At 45.2% G+C, this 13,296-nt stretch overlaps 1 protein-coding gene across 2 annotated transcripts in view; it reads left to right on the top strand.

Annotated features, from left to right (window-relative positions):
• ARHGAP24 (Rho GTPase activating protein 24) overlaps positions 1 to 13,296 on the top strand; it is a 1,271,118-nt gene that overhangs the window by 390,782 nt on the left and 867,040 nt on the right. Inside the window, exon 1 of one of the 2 annotated variants that reach the window (XM_082262951.1) lies at positions 8,510 to 8,729. The exons of the other annotated variant lie outside the window; for it this stretch is intronic. The gene's annotated coding sequence lies outside the window, so the exon portion shown is untranslated. Of the gene's footprint in view, positions 1 to 8,509; positions 8,730 to 13,296 lie in introns of those variants that run through there. 2 annotated transcript variants of the gene reach the window in all.

Raw genomic sequence — 13,296 nt, 5'->3', positions numbered from 1 at the left:
TGGACAGAGGAGAAGAGGGGATGAAGCCAGGTGAAGGGGAGGACCAAGCCAGGTGGACAGAGGGGAGGAGGGGATGCAGCCAGGTAGAGAGGAGAATGGAAACAACCAATTCATCCAAGCGCTCACTCCAATGGGGATGACAGGCGTGCCGCTGTCCCCAGGTAGTGAACTCCAGACATAGGCACATGAAAGAAAAAACAGAGGCACAAACACCTAGTGCATTACCCGTGAACACCTTTGAATGTTTTAATAAAATGCCAAAGACATACTCACAGACATGAAGAATAAAATTGCATATCAAGAATCCACCACATGTGGAATGGAACATGTCCTTGTGAATTGGACCGCTAACGCGTTTCGGGAGTCAAGCTCCCTTCCTCAGAGCTGGTCTTACTTACAGCATGCCCAAACATATACTAACATCACTTAGACAGGTTCCTCCCTCTTCCTGTGGGCGATGGGCGGGACCGACTTGTATCTAGACCCTCTGCCTTCATTACTTCCAATTGCTTCTAATGCCTTAAGCTGATAGCTTATAATCAATTATAGGACTTTAAAAAAATTATAAAAAAAAACAAAAAACACCATATAAATTGACCTATCATATATGGACCCATATCAGAGAGAAGAATGGAGCCCAGTGAACAGAGGGGAGGAGGGGGTAGAGCCCTGTGGACAGAGAAAAGGGGGATGCAGTCAGGTGGAGGGGAAGAACGGAGCCAGGTGGACAAAGGAGCGGAAGGATACCGCCTGGTAGAGGGGAGGATGGAATCATGTGGAAAGAGGAGAGAGGGGATGCAGCCAGGTGGAGGGGCGGATGGAGCCAGGTGGACAGAGGAGAGGAGGGGATGCAGCAAAGTGGAGAGGAGGACACAGCTAGGTGGGAGGGAAGACGGAACCAGGTGGACAGAGGAGAGTAGGGGATGCAGCCAGATGGGGGTAATGACAGAGTCAGGTGGGCAGGGGAGAGGGGGGATACAGCCAGGAGGAGGGGATGACAGAGCCGGGGTGCACAGAGGAAGGGGAGGGGGATGTAGCCAGGTGGAGAGGAGGACGGAACCAGGAGGACAGAGGATTGGGGGGGGGATGTAGCCAAGTGGACAGAGGAGAGGTGGGATGCAGCCAGGTGGAGGACAGAGCCAGGTGAACAGAGGAGAGAAGGGGATACAGCCTGGTGGAGGGGAGGATGGAGCCAGGTGGATAGAGGAGAGGAGGGGATGCAGCCAGAAGGAGGGGAGGATAGAGCCAGGTTGACAGAGGAGAGGAGGGGATGCAGCCAGGTGGACAGAGGAGAGGAGGGGATGCAGCCAAGTGGACAGAGGAGAGGAGGGGATGCATCTAGGTGAAGGGGAGGACAGAGCCAGATGGACAGAGGAGAGGAGGGGATGCAGCCAGGTGGACAGAGGAGAGGAGGGGATGCAGCCAGGTGGACAGAGGAGAGGAGGGGATGCAGCTAGGTGAAGGGGAGGACAGAGCCAGATGGACAGAGAAGAGGGGATGCAGCTAGGTGGAAAGGAGGATGGAGCCAGGTGGACAGAGGATAGGGACAGTGTTGCATACTGCCATTAATGTAAATTTCAGCTAATTTTCGGACTCCCCGTAAATTCCCGTTCCGTTTAGCCCCTATAAAAAAGATGGCTGCGGGCGACGTTCCAAAGCCGAAGCCAGATCTGAGCCTATCACACAGTAAGGTCACTCCTCCAATAGGAGAACACCACACAGACCTCCTACTAAAGGATATACATAAGGCTAGGGTATATATGTTTATTACTTTAGGAGTAGGAGTGAGTAGGACACTCATGGGAAGGGGTAATATAAAGGGGGCAGAGGAAGACACTATTGTGGGTGGTAATTTAATTGGGGACAGAGGAGGAACCTACTGTGAGGGGGTGAGGAGGACACTACCATGTCCACGCAGCCTCTAAGCCCCTCTTGTACATCCAGCTAAAAAGCTTGATGTTTATTTATAAATCCATGAGAAGAAATGACATGCACTCACAGTTTAAAGAACAATTCAGCAGACGCGTTTCACACACCTGTGCTTAGTCATTGCTGATTACTGTTGGGTATTGCACTGGCTCATAGCCATAAAGCTGCAGGTGGGGTCCATCAAATATTAATGATCCCATTACCACAGCTCCACAACCAAGCAAGGCTACCCATTAAACACACAAAGTACAATACACATACTTTGTATAGAGAACAAGGAACACACAATATAAACCAAAAATAATCAGTTCTGGACTGAAAGGATTTGCCTCCTTAATGACCAGGCCATTTTTTGCGATTCGGGATTGCGTTACTTTAACGGGAAATTGCGTAGTCGTGTGACATTGTACCCAAAATAAAATTGATGTTCTTTTTTCCCACAAATAGAGCTTTCTTTTGGTGGTATTTGATCACCTGTGCAATTTTTATTTTCTTTGCACTATAAACAAAAAAAAAAAAATTCACATTCTGCTATATAACATTCCCAAAAAAAAAATGTAAAAATCTAAATTTTTTCATCCTTTTAGGCCAATTTATATTCTGCTACATATTTTTGGTAAAAAAAAATCACAATAAGTGTATTTTGATTGGTTTGCTCAAAAGTCTACAAACTAGGGGAAAGATTTATGTCATTTTTATTTATTTATTTGTTTTTTTTACTAGTAATGACGGCGATCTGTGATTTTTTAGCAGGACTGCAACATTGCGGCAGACAGATCAGACCCCTAACTGACATTTTTGACACTTTTGGGGGTACCAGTGACATTACTACAGTAATCAGTGCTAAAATATATGCACTGTTACTGTAATAATGACACTGGCAGGGAAGGGGTTAACCTAGAGGTTGATTAAAGTGTTAAATGTGAGCCTAGGGGGAGTGTTTACTAACTGTGGGGGGAGGTGCTTGTGAAATGACCACAGAGACCTATGATCCTATATAGAAGGATCGCAGGCACTCTGTGATCATGTCAGACGGAAGAACTGTCAACTGTGTTTACAACAGCTGACCGGCCTTCTCTCTCAGCGGGGAACGATTGCGGGTGCCGGTCCCATGTATCGGCATCCCCGCTGCCTAGTGGGGGCGGGAGCACCCCCCAGCACCAAGCACGTGACCGACGTAGGGCTACGTCGGTTCGCGTAGGAGGGCCAGCCTGCCACAGTAAATGTGCAGCAGCTTGTCCGGAAGCTAATAGTTAAAGCAGAAGAAACATATTATAATACAGAGTATTTAAATACCATCATCGCCCTAGTGTATATAAATATAAATCCCCATACACGTAAGTACAAATAAAACAAATATATAAATAAAACAATATAAATGAAAAGCTTACATGTATCGATACATGTCTCTGAAATACACCAACACATGCATCCATAATACAAAACAAAAACCATACACCATATGTCTGAGAGACTATGCATCAAAACATAAGGGGAAAAAAGGGGGGGGGGGTGAAGGGAAAAAACATGGATGCCACCATTGCCGTCTTTAACACAGGGCAAAAGGGGCAGCCCAGTCATTGTTGTGGGGCCCAATGCAGCTGCCCCTTGAGCCCGCACTGCTTGCAAATAGGTAATAAGTGGATTTTGGAGGGCCCAAGAAAATTTTAGCCCAGGGTCCAGTCAATAATAAAGACGGCCCTGGATGCCACGATGGCGGTATTAATCTGGCGTGTGTCCAGGTTGTGGAACAAGTCAAGTTATCCCCCTGGGGGGGGGGGGGGGGTGTTGGACTTGCTTAGGGTATTATGCAGGAGAGAGGTGTTTTGGATTTTTAATTTACAGACTCGCACCCCTGATGGTTTGAATTATGAGTGGGATGTCTCCTACTATCAGGACTCAGGAGTGATTCCACACCTCCATTTCTGCATATCCTGTTATTTCGACAACTTGCATGTATCGTGTGTCTTGTACATACATATTTATTTCTTTGATATCTGTGCCACACTGTTGGTGTATTTGAGAGACATGTATCGATACATGTAAGCATTTAATTTATACATTTTTATTTATAAATGTATTATATTTGTACTTATGCGTATGGGGAATTATATTTATACACATTAGGGTGATGATGGTATTTATATACTCTGTATTATAATATGTTTTTTCTGCTTTAATTATTTTTAGTTTATGTTGTGTGTTCCTTGTTCTCTATACAAAGTTTGATTATTGTACTTTGTGTGTTTAATGGGTAGCCTTGCTTGGTTGTGGAGCTGTGGGAATGGGATCATTAATATTTGATGGACCCCACCTGCAGCTTCACAGCTATAAGCCAGTGCAATACCCAACAGTAATCAGCAATGACTAAGCACAGGTGTGTGAAACGCGTCTGCTGAATTGTTCTTTGAACTGTGAGTGCATGTCATGTAATTTCTTCTCATGGATCAAAATTTTTAGCTGGATGTGCCGCCGCCTTTGCTCTCTTTTGTCTTCACTCCATGGTTGCGGACCCTGGTAGGCACCCAGGGCTCTACAGACAGCTACCTGGTTCTACCTATGGTGGTGTAACTTTTGATGGTCTGCCTTGAGCGGTGAAAACCCTTTTGTTGCCCTCCTGTACCATGTCTGCACAGCTTCTGACCCCCACCTGTACCATGTCTGCACAGCTTCATACACCCTCCTGTACCATGTCCATGCAGCCTCTGGCCCCTTCCTGTACCATGTAAATGGAGAAATATGGTTTTTGACTATTTGTTGCTACATATTTTTAGTTTAAATATTGAGATCTGCACTGTTTAGCACTGAAAACTGCCAATTAAGGTACAGCCAGATGGAGGGGAGGATGGACCCAGGTGGACAGAGGAGAGGAGGGGATGCAGCCAGGTGGAGGGGAGGACAGAGCCAGGTGGACAGAGAGGGATTTGTGTTGAGAGGAGGGATGGGTGAAAAGGATTTTTGCTAGGAGGGGGATTTGGGGGGTTTGTACTAGAAAAGGTAATAGGGGGGATTTGTGCTAAGATTGTAATTTTTTTTTTTGGGAGGGGGGGGGGTTGTGCTGGCAGGGATAATTGGGGGGGGGGTGGAATTTGTGCCAGGAGGGGGGATTCGGAGTAGAGGGAGAGGATTTATGCTAAGAGAGGAAGTTTGAGGGGTAGAGGATTTGTGCTAGGAGGGGAACTTTTTTCCTTTTGGGGGGAGGGGGGCTTGTGTTGGGGAAATATGCTGTGAGAGAGAATTTGAGTTTGGGGGGTGGGGCCAAAGAGTTGTGCCAGGAGGGGGGATTTCCGTGGGGGTGGATTTGTTCTGGGAGGAGGGGGGATTTATGCTAAGAGGGTACACAAGCAGATAAGTGCTTCATTTGGGGGGGGGGGGGGATTTTTCCTGACACATAATAATACATCTTGGGGGGGGGGGGCGCAATTTGGCACATTCACCCTGGGCTCTAGTTGACCTTGTCCCACCAGAAGTGTAATTTATGCCTCCTTCCTCTGCTATCAGCATGAATCGCTTCTCATAAGTTTTCCTGACACCAAGAGAAAAAAAGGTGGCAGGAGAGGGATACCTTCCCTAAAAGCAGCGTTCACTAAGCCCTAAAGAGTGTAACTTCAAGCGTAACTCCACTTTTTTTGAGAAAAAAACATTCCCCTCTTTATGATTTATGTACATTAAATGGATTTTAGTAAAATTTGTTACAGATTCCTACCTTTTGTTATTCTAAAGAAATCATTGTTTGATCCTCTGTGCCTCTGTGCTGAGTGGGTCTAATGGGAGTGGTTTCATAATTATCTATCAGCTGTGGCCGCTGCAGGGCTCTAATGAGGAAAGCTGCTGGGCCTGTATCCCTTTTGGGAGTATCTCACCAAAAATTAGATTTTTATTGCAGGGGATGCCAGAAATCTGACTTGTATCTTAGGCAGACTTCTGGGAAAATTGGTGAGCCAATCACACAAGCAGGAAATGATGTTTCTGGGGTGTGGTCAGTACACATTCTGTGTACAGAACAGCTCCAGGTAGCCATATTGCATTGAATTTTCAGAAAGTTACAACAGCTGCAGATTAAACAGGAAAGGTCATTTTTAATAACATTCAATTACAATATGATTTGTGTCACAATTGTATACGCTATATTGATTTTTTTCTTTATTTGCTATTTTTTTTCCCCACAAAAGTGGAGTTACCCTTTTAGCTTCCCACCCCCTGTTTTCTAAAAGCTCAAGCTGTATACATTCTGCACTTTTAATGGATATAGAAGAGAGAGGGCTGGAGATGGACAGCTCAAACTTTATGTAGGAGGACTGTTTTCTCTCTGTGTCACCTGAGTGTATGGAATGGTTTACAACCCCTTTAAAGTGTTACAGAAACAACAAAGAAGGTGAAGTACTGATTTAAAGAGGAAGGGCAAGTGTGGTATGTGCAGAGTTCCTCTTTTGCCATGGTGAACATTGTCCCCTGAGTTGTCCCTGGATGGAGAGTAGTGAGCGGAGTACAGGGTGGAAGGTGAGTGCTGAGTGAGATGACAGTGTAGGGAGAGTGAGGGGAGTAGTGAGGGGAGAGTGAGGAGAGTAGTGAGTGGAGTACAGGGTGGAAGCTGAGTGCTGAGTGAGATGACAGTGTAGGGAGAGTTAGGGGAGTAGTGAGCGGAGTACAGGGGGGAAGCTGAGTGCTGAGTGAGATGACAGTGTAGGGAGAGTTAGGGGAGTAGTGAGCGGAGTACAGGGTGGAAGCTGAGTGAGATGACAGTGTAGGGAGAGTGAGGGGAGTAGTGAGGGGAGTAGTGAGGTGAGTAGTGAGGGGAGAGTGAGGGGAGTAGTGAGGGTAGTAGTGAGGGGAGTAGTGAGGGGAGAGTGAGGTGAGTAATGAGGGGAGAGTGAGGAGAGTAGTGAGGGGAGTAGTGAGGGGAGTAGTGAGTGGAGTACAGGGTGGAAGCTGAGTGCTGAGTGAGAGGACAGTGCATGGAGAGTGAGGGGAGTAGTGAGGGGAGAGTGAGGGGAGTAGTGAGCGGACTACAGGGTGAAAGCTTAGTGAGATGACAGTGTAGGGAGAGTGAGGGGAGTAGTGAGGGGAGTAGTAAGCGGAATACAGGGAGGAAGCTGAGTGCTGAGTGAGATGACAGTGTAGGGAGAGTGAGGGGAGTAGTGAGTGGAGTACAGGGTGGAAGCTGAGTGCTGAGTGAGATGACAGTGTAGGGAGAGTGAGGGGAGTAGTGAGGGGAGAGTGAGGGGAGTAGTGAGGGGAGTAGTGAGGGGAGAGTGAGGGGAGTAGCGAGCAGATTGCAGGGTGGAAGGTGAGTGCTGAGTGAGATGACAGTGTAGGGAGAGTGAGGGGAGTAGTGAGGGGAGTAGTAAGCGGAGTACAGGGAGGAAGCTGAGTGCTGAGTGAGATGACAGTGTAGGGAGAGTGAGGGGAGTAGTGAGGGGAGAGTGAGGGGAGTAGTGAGCAGAGTACAGGGTGGAAGCTGAGTGAGATGACAGTGTAGGGAGAGTGAGGGGAGTAGTGAGGGGAGAGTGAGGAGAGTAGTGAGCGGAGTATAGGGTGGAAGCTGAGTGCTGAGTGAGATGACAGTGTAGGGAGAGTGAGGGGAGTAGTGAGGAGAGTAGTGAGTGGAGTACAGGGTGGAAGCTGAGTGCTGAGTGAGGTGACAGTGTAGGGAGAGTGAGGGGAGTAGTGAGCGGAGTACAGGGTGGAAGCTGAGTGCTGAGTGAGGTGACAGTGTAGGGAGAGTGAGGGGCGTAGTAAGCGGAGTACAGGGAGGAAGCCAAGTGCTGAGTGAGATGTCAGTGTAGGGAGAGTGAGGGGAGTAGTGAGGGGAGAGTGAGGAGAGTAGTGAGGGGAGAGTGAGGGGAGAGTGAGAGGAGTAGTGAGGGGAGAGTGAGGGGAGTAGTGAGGGGAGAGTGAGGGGAGTAGTAAGCAGAGTACAGGGAGGAAGCCAAGTGCTGAGTGAGATGTCAGTGTAGGGAGAGTGAGGGGAGTAGTGAGGGGAGAGTGAGGAGAGTAGTGAGGAGAGTAGTGAGGGGAGAGTGAGGGGAGTAGTGAGGGGAGAGTGAGGAGAGTAATGAGGGGAGAGTGAGGGGAGAGTGAGCGGAGTACAGGGTGGAAGCTGAGTGAGATGACAGTGTAGGGAGAGTGAGGGGAGTAGTGAGGGGAGAGTGAGGAGAGTAGTGAGGTGAGTAGTGAGGCGAGAGTGAGGTGAGTAGTGAGGGGAGAGTGAGGGGAGTAGTGAGGGGAGCAGTGAGGGGAGAGTGAGGGGAGTAGTGAGGGGAGAGTGAGGAGAGTAGTGAGGGGAGCAGTGAGGGGAGAGTGAGGGGAGTACAGGGTGGAAGCTGAGTTCTGAGTGAGATGACAGTGTAGGGACTGGGAGTAGTGGTGGAAGCTGAGTGAGATGACAGTGTAGGGACTTGGAGTAATGTAGGGAGTAGTGAGAGGAGTAGAGGGTGCAAGCTAGCTGAGTGAGATGACAGTGTAGGGACTGGGAGTAATGATATGAGTAGTGATCGGAGTAGAGTAGTGTGTAATGTGACATCACACAGCGGGCTGTCCTGCCTCTCCTCCCGGAGCTCTGCACTCACTCCTCTAAGTTCAGGGACAGCTCGGCATGTTGTAGTGTCCGCTACGGCTAGAGCTCCTCACCGCCTCACTACTGTCACCTGTCACCTGTCACCAGCCCAGGACCTCTGTATGGACACACCGATCCTGCCAGGACTCCTTCGCCTTGTGGATTGCTAGGGCACTGTGGACATCGCATTGGATTTATTTCTCCTATTAGCTGAAGCCTTGGGATCGGATCATACACAGGACTGGTAGGTCCATAGCCACCTTGTATTTATTCTGGGGAATATCCTCATGGCATTATTATTGTAGGAGCCCAAAGAATGACCGCTGTCTGCTGGACTCGGGAGATCGGTCCGTGGACTGGGGACTCTGCTATACCCGGGCTCTGTACAGCACAGAGGACACTGACAGCCACACACAATTCTATCCCATCAGAGATCAGGGAAGAACACTTTATTATTATATCAGGATCAGGAATCATATCAGCTCAAGAAGCTGGGGAACTTATCATTGAACACAGGGGGGTCATTTCTATGTACACTGTCAAAGGGAATGAGAAATGACCTACAGTACATGGGTATGACATCCCAAAGGGGGGTGTGGGGGGGTAATTGGTAGCCACCTGCTTTATAAAGTCTACCTATTAAGAGAAAGAGAGACTTTGGAGGTGATTTACTTAAACTGGAGCAATCAGAATCTGGTGCAGCAATGTAACTTCAGCTTGTCTAGTAAAGCTTTGACAATAAAACCTGGAAGCTGATTGGTTTCTATGCAGAGCTGCACCAGCTTTCACACTCTCCAGTTTTAATAAACATCCCCTGTGAATATAAATATATATATATATATTCCCATTTATTTATTTTTATATGCATATATTTACTTTATAATACATTGTTGTATTTGTTTTAAACTTTTTTTTTCACTAATTAAATGTTTTACTTAAATCATTAATATATCTAACATTGATATTATTTTTTTTATTTTTTTATTTTATAGTAGATATAATCCAAAAGAGAGAGCAACACTCCCAGGTTTTTAAAGGTGAATGCACAAAGGTTTTATTTCCACGTTTTGACAATGCACAAGCCACAAGCTTTTCTTCCTCAGGAGGCGGAATGCGGATGTATCCTGAGGAAGACGAGCTTGTGCCTCATCAAAATGTCAATATATATATAATTACACACACACACACACATATATATATTATTTTTTATATTTTTATATTAATATATATATATATTATTTTTTTTGTAGATATATTCATATCTATATCTAGCTGTCTATCTATTTTTTTGTATATATATATATATATATATATATATATATATATATATATATATTTCTTTCTTTTTCTTCTCATTTATTTTCTATTTGCATATATTCACTTTATATTATAAGTTATATTTGTTATAACATACATATATCTTTTTTTTACCTATATAAATAATAATTTATAAATAAATATATATATATATATATATATATATATAAACCAAAAAAGAGAGCAGCAAAGAGAGGAGGACGAGCTTGTGCCTCATGGAAACGTTGATTAAAATCGTCTTTGTGCGTTTACCTTTCAAGATCTGTGAGTGCCAGTCTCTTTTTTAGTTTAAATGCGCTGCAGTCCCTGCTGTACACCTGGGCTCATTTTTTATCCCTAATTTGTGTGTGGTGGCAGCGGTGGATATTATATATATATATATATATACACAGTATCTTACAAAAGTGAGTACACCCCTCACATTTTTGTAAATATTTTTTTCTATCTTTTCATGTGACAACACTGAAGAAATAACACTTTGCTACAATGTAAAGTAGTGAGTGTACAGCTTGTATAACAATGTAAATTTGCTGTCTCCTCAAAATAACTCAACACACAGCCATTAATGTCTAAAACGCTGGCAACAGAAGTGAGTACACCCCTAAATGAAATTGTCCAAATTGGGTCCAAAGTGTCAATATTTTGAGTGGCCACCATTATTTTCAAGCACTCCCTTAACTTTCTTGGGCATGAAGTTCACCAGTCCAGAGCTTCACAGGTTGCCAATGGAGTCCTCTTCCACTCCTCCATGACGACATCACGGACCTGGTGGATGTTAGAGACCTTGTGCTCCTCCACCTTCCACTTGAGTATGCCCAACAGATGCTCAATAGGGTTTAGGTCTGGAGACATGCTTGACCAGTCCATCACCTTTACCCTCAGCTTCTTTAGCAAGGCAGTGGTCATCTTGGAGGTGTGTTTGGGGTCATTATCATGTTGGAATACTGCCCTGCAGCCCAGTCTCCAAAGGGAGGAGATCATGCTCTGCTTCAGGAAGTCATATCATATGTTGGCATTCATGGTTCCCTCAATGAACTGTAGCTCCCCAGTGCCAGCAGCACTCATGCAGCCCCAGACCATGAGACTCCCACCACCATGCTCATGCTTGACTGTAGGCAAGACACACTTGTCTTTGTACTCCTCACCTGGTTGCTGCCACACATGCTTGACACCATCTGAACCAAATAAGTTTATGTGACCAGTATGAGACAGTGAGAGCAATAACACCAAATTTAACACACCTGCTCCCCATTCACACCTGAGACCTTGTAACACTAACGAGTCACATGACATCGGGGAGGGAAAATGGCTAATTGGGACCAATTTGGACATTTTCACTTAGGGGTGTACTCACTTTTCTTGCCAGCAGTTTAGGCATTAATGACTGTGAGTTGAGTTATTTTGAGGGGACAGCAAATTTACACTGTTATACAAGCTGTACACTCACTACTTTACATTGTAGCAAAGTGTCATTTCTTCAGTGTTGTCACATTATTATTATTATAATACAGGATTTATATAGCGCCAACAGTTTGCGCAGCACTTTACAATGTGAGGGAAGCCAATACAGTTACAATACAATTCAATACAGGAGGAATTAGAGGGCCCTGCTCGTTAGAACTTACAATCACATGAAAAGATATAATAAAATATTTACAAAAATGTGAGGGATTTACTCACTTTTGTGAGATACTGTATGTATATATATATATATATATATATATAAAAAAAAAATATATATATATATATATAGTATATATAATCCATAAAGATAAGGCAACACTCTCAGGACTTGGAGGGTGAACACAATGAGAAAATGGATTTTGTCAAAACAAACTTTAAAACTTAGGGGTGGATTTACTAAAGACAAATAGACTGCACTGAGCATTCTCCTCAGTGCTCCACTTTGTAATGAATACCCAATTATGCGCAAGGAAAATGATAATAAGAATGACTGGGTGATGAAAGGGTTCCAGCGAGGATTCCTCCAATTAGCTGCAGGAGGCAGACCCATTAAAAGCAATAGGAGGCTGTTGGCTTTGCAGATAATCTTGACCACTCGCATGTAATCTTTTATTTAGCCAAAATATGCAAGTGATCGGCCCTGGGTGCTCACTGCCTGTAACTAGTGGAGGGAAACCCTGCTGGGGTTCCCACATCTAACTGGAGTGCAGGTGCCTTCACAGGTATGAATGCACCCTTAGGCTTTTATTTATTTAGGTAACATAATTCTGTTTATTTGGTAACATCAGCACATTTTTTTTCTTGTGATCTGTGATAAAAATGACACTAAACTCTTGGTTAAAATTCTATTTCAGTATGTATTCCTCAAAGAGAAGTATGGGGTCTATAAAAAAAACAAACATCGATACTCACCTAGTTGGATGCAACATTGATCCGATACTGCATCTGTCCCCAACTATTTCTGCACTGAGAACTGAGCGATTTAACACCGCTGATCACTCAGTTCTCCCCTCCACTCTGAGCGGCTCTCTACTCTCCCCTCCAGCGCTCACTGGAGCACTGGGCTGGGGAGGGGAGAGAGCAGCGGCACAGTCAGGGATCTTTACTGTCGGGACCTTCCCTTGGCCTGGACCGGCTGGGCTTTAGCCCACTGTTGGCTGGAAACGAGTCACAGGAGCAGAACAAACTGGACTCCTGTGATCCATACTGGGGTCCTGTGCTTTTTAAATGTATTTTTTATACATATAGGTGCGTCTGGTGCATTTTTTTTAGCGCGTTCCAGAACAGTTCTGTGCAGGAAAAATGCAGAATGTCCTAATTTTTTTTCTGGAACCAGAACACACTGGAACTGTAAGTACTGGTGTGAACTATGCCATTAAAAAACCAAGTAACCTAATTTATATGCATTTGGAAAGCATGTGGTGTGAACTAGCCCTTAGTGCAGGCACCTACTAGTGTGAGTTCATCTCCCAACACCATGTAGCCACAGAAATATAAATATATATTATATATAGAATATACCAAACCCCCCATTTTTGGCTGTTTATTATGCAACAGCAGCTACAGTGTACAGTATGTAAAAGTACAACTGTTTGTTTCATAATGTTCTGTACCTTTGTGATCTCACTTTGAAGCATATCTTCTGGGGAAAAAAACCTTCTCTTGGAAAGGGGCTGCCCCTGCACTACAAGGGTTAAATGCTCATTTGCATCTAGAGTATGGATCAAAGCAGTTTTACTCATATGACCCGCCCCCTCACCCCCCCTTTCCCAAAAGCTACAGCTGTCCTCTTTTCTCCTATCCTCCTGGACTGTCCCTTAGTGTCTTCACGCCCAGTGCAAGGTTTTGAGCTCTGTACTGGTCTTGATGATGTCAGAAGGCCATAGGAGCTTAGGAAAGACTATGCTTCAGGGACCAGCCTTGCAGTACAGAGGGAAGCTGTGCGAGCGGGGGATCGGGTAAGTACTATTTCTGGTACCCTAGACCTAAAGGAACATTTAATAATTGAGGTAGTGAGAAGTCTCATTGCA

This window comes from Pelophylax lessonae, assembly GCF_965119305.1.
Source record: "Pelophylax lessonae genome assembly, chromosome: 1".
NCBI classification, from domain to species: domain Eukaryota; kingdom Metazoa; phylum Chordata; class Amphibia; order Anura; family Ranidae; genus Pelophylax; species Pelophylax lessonae.
Note: the sequence above shows the minus strand (reverse complement) of the source record. Positions and strands in the feature narration are given on the sequence as shown.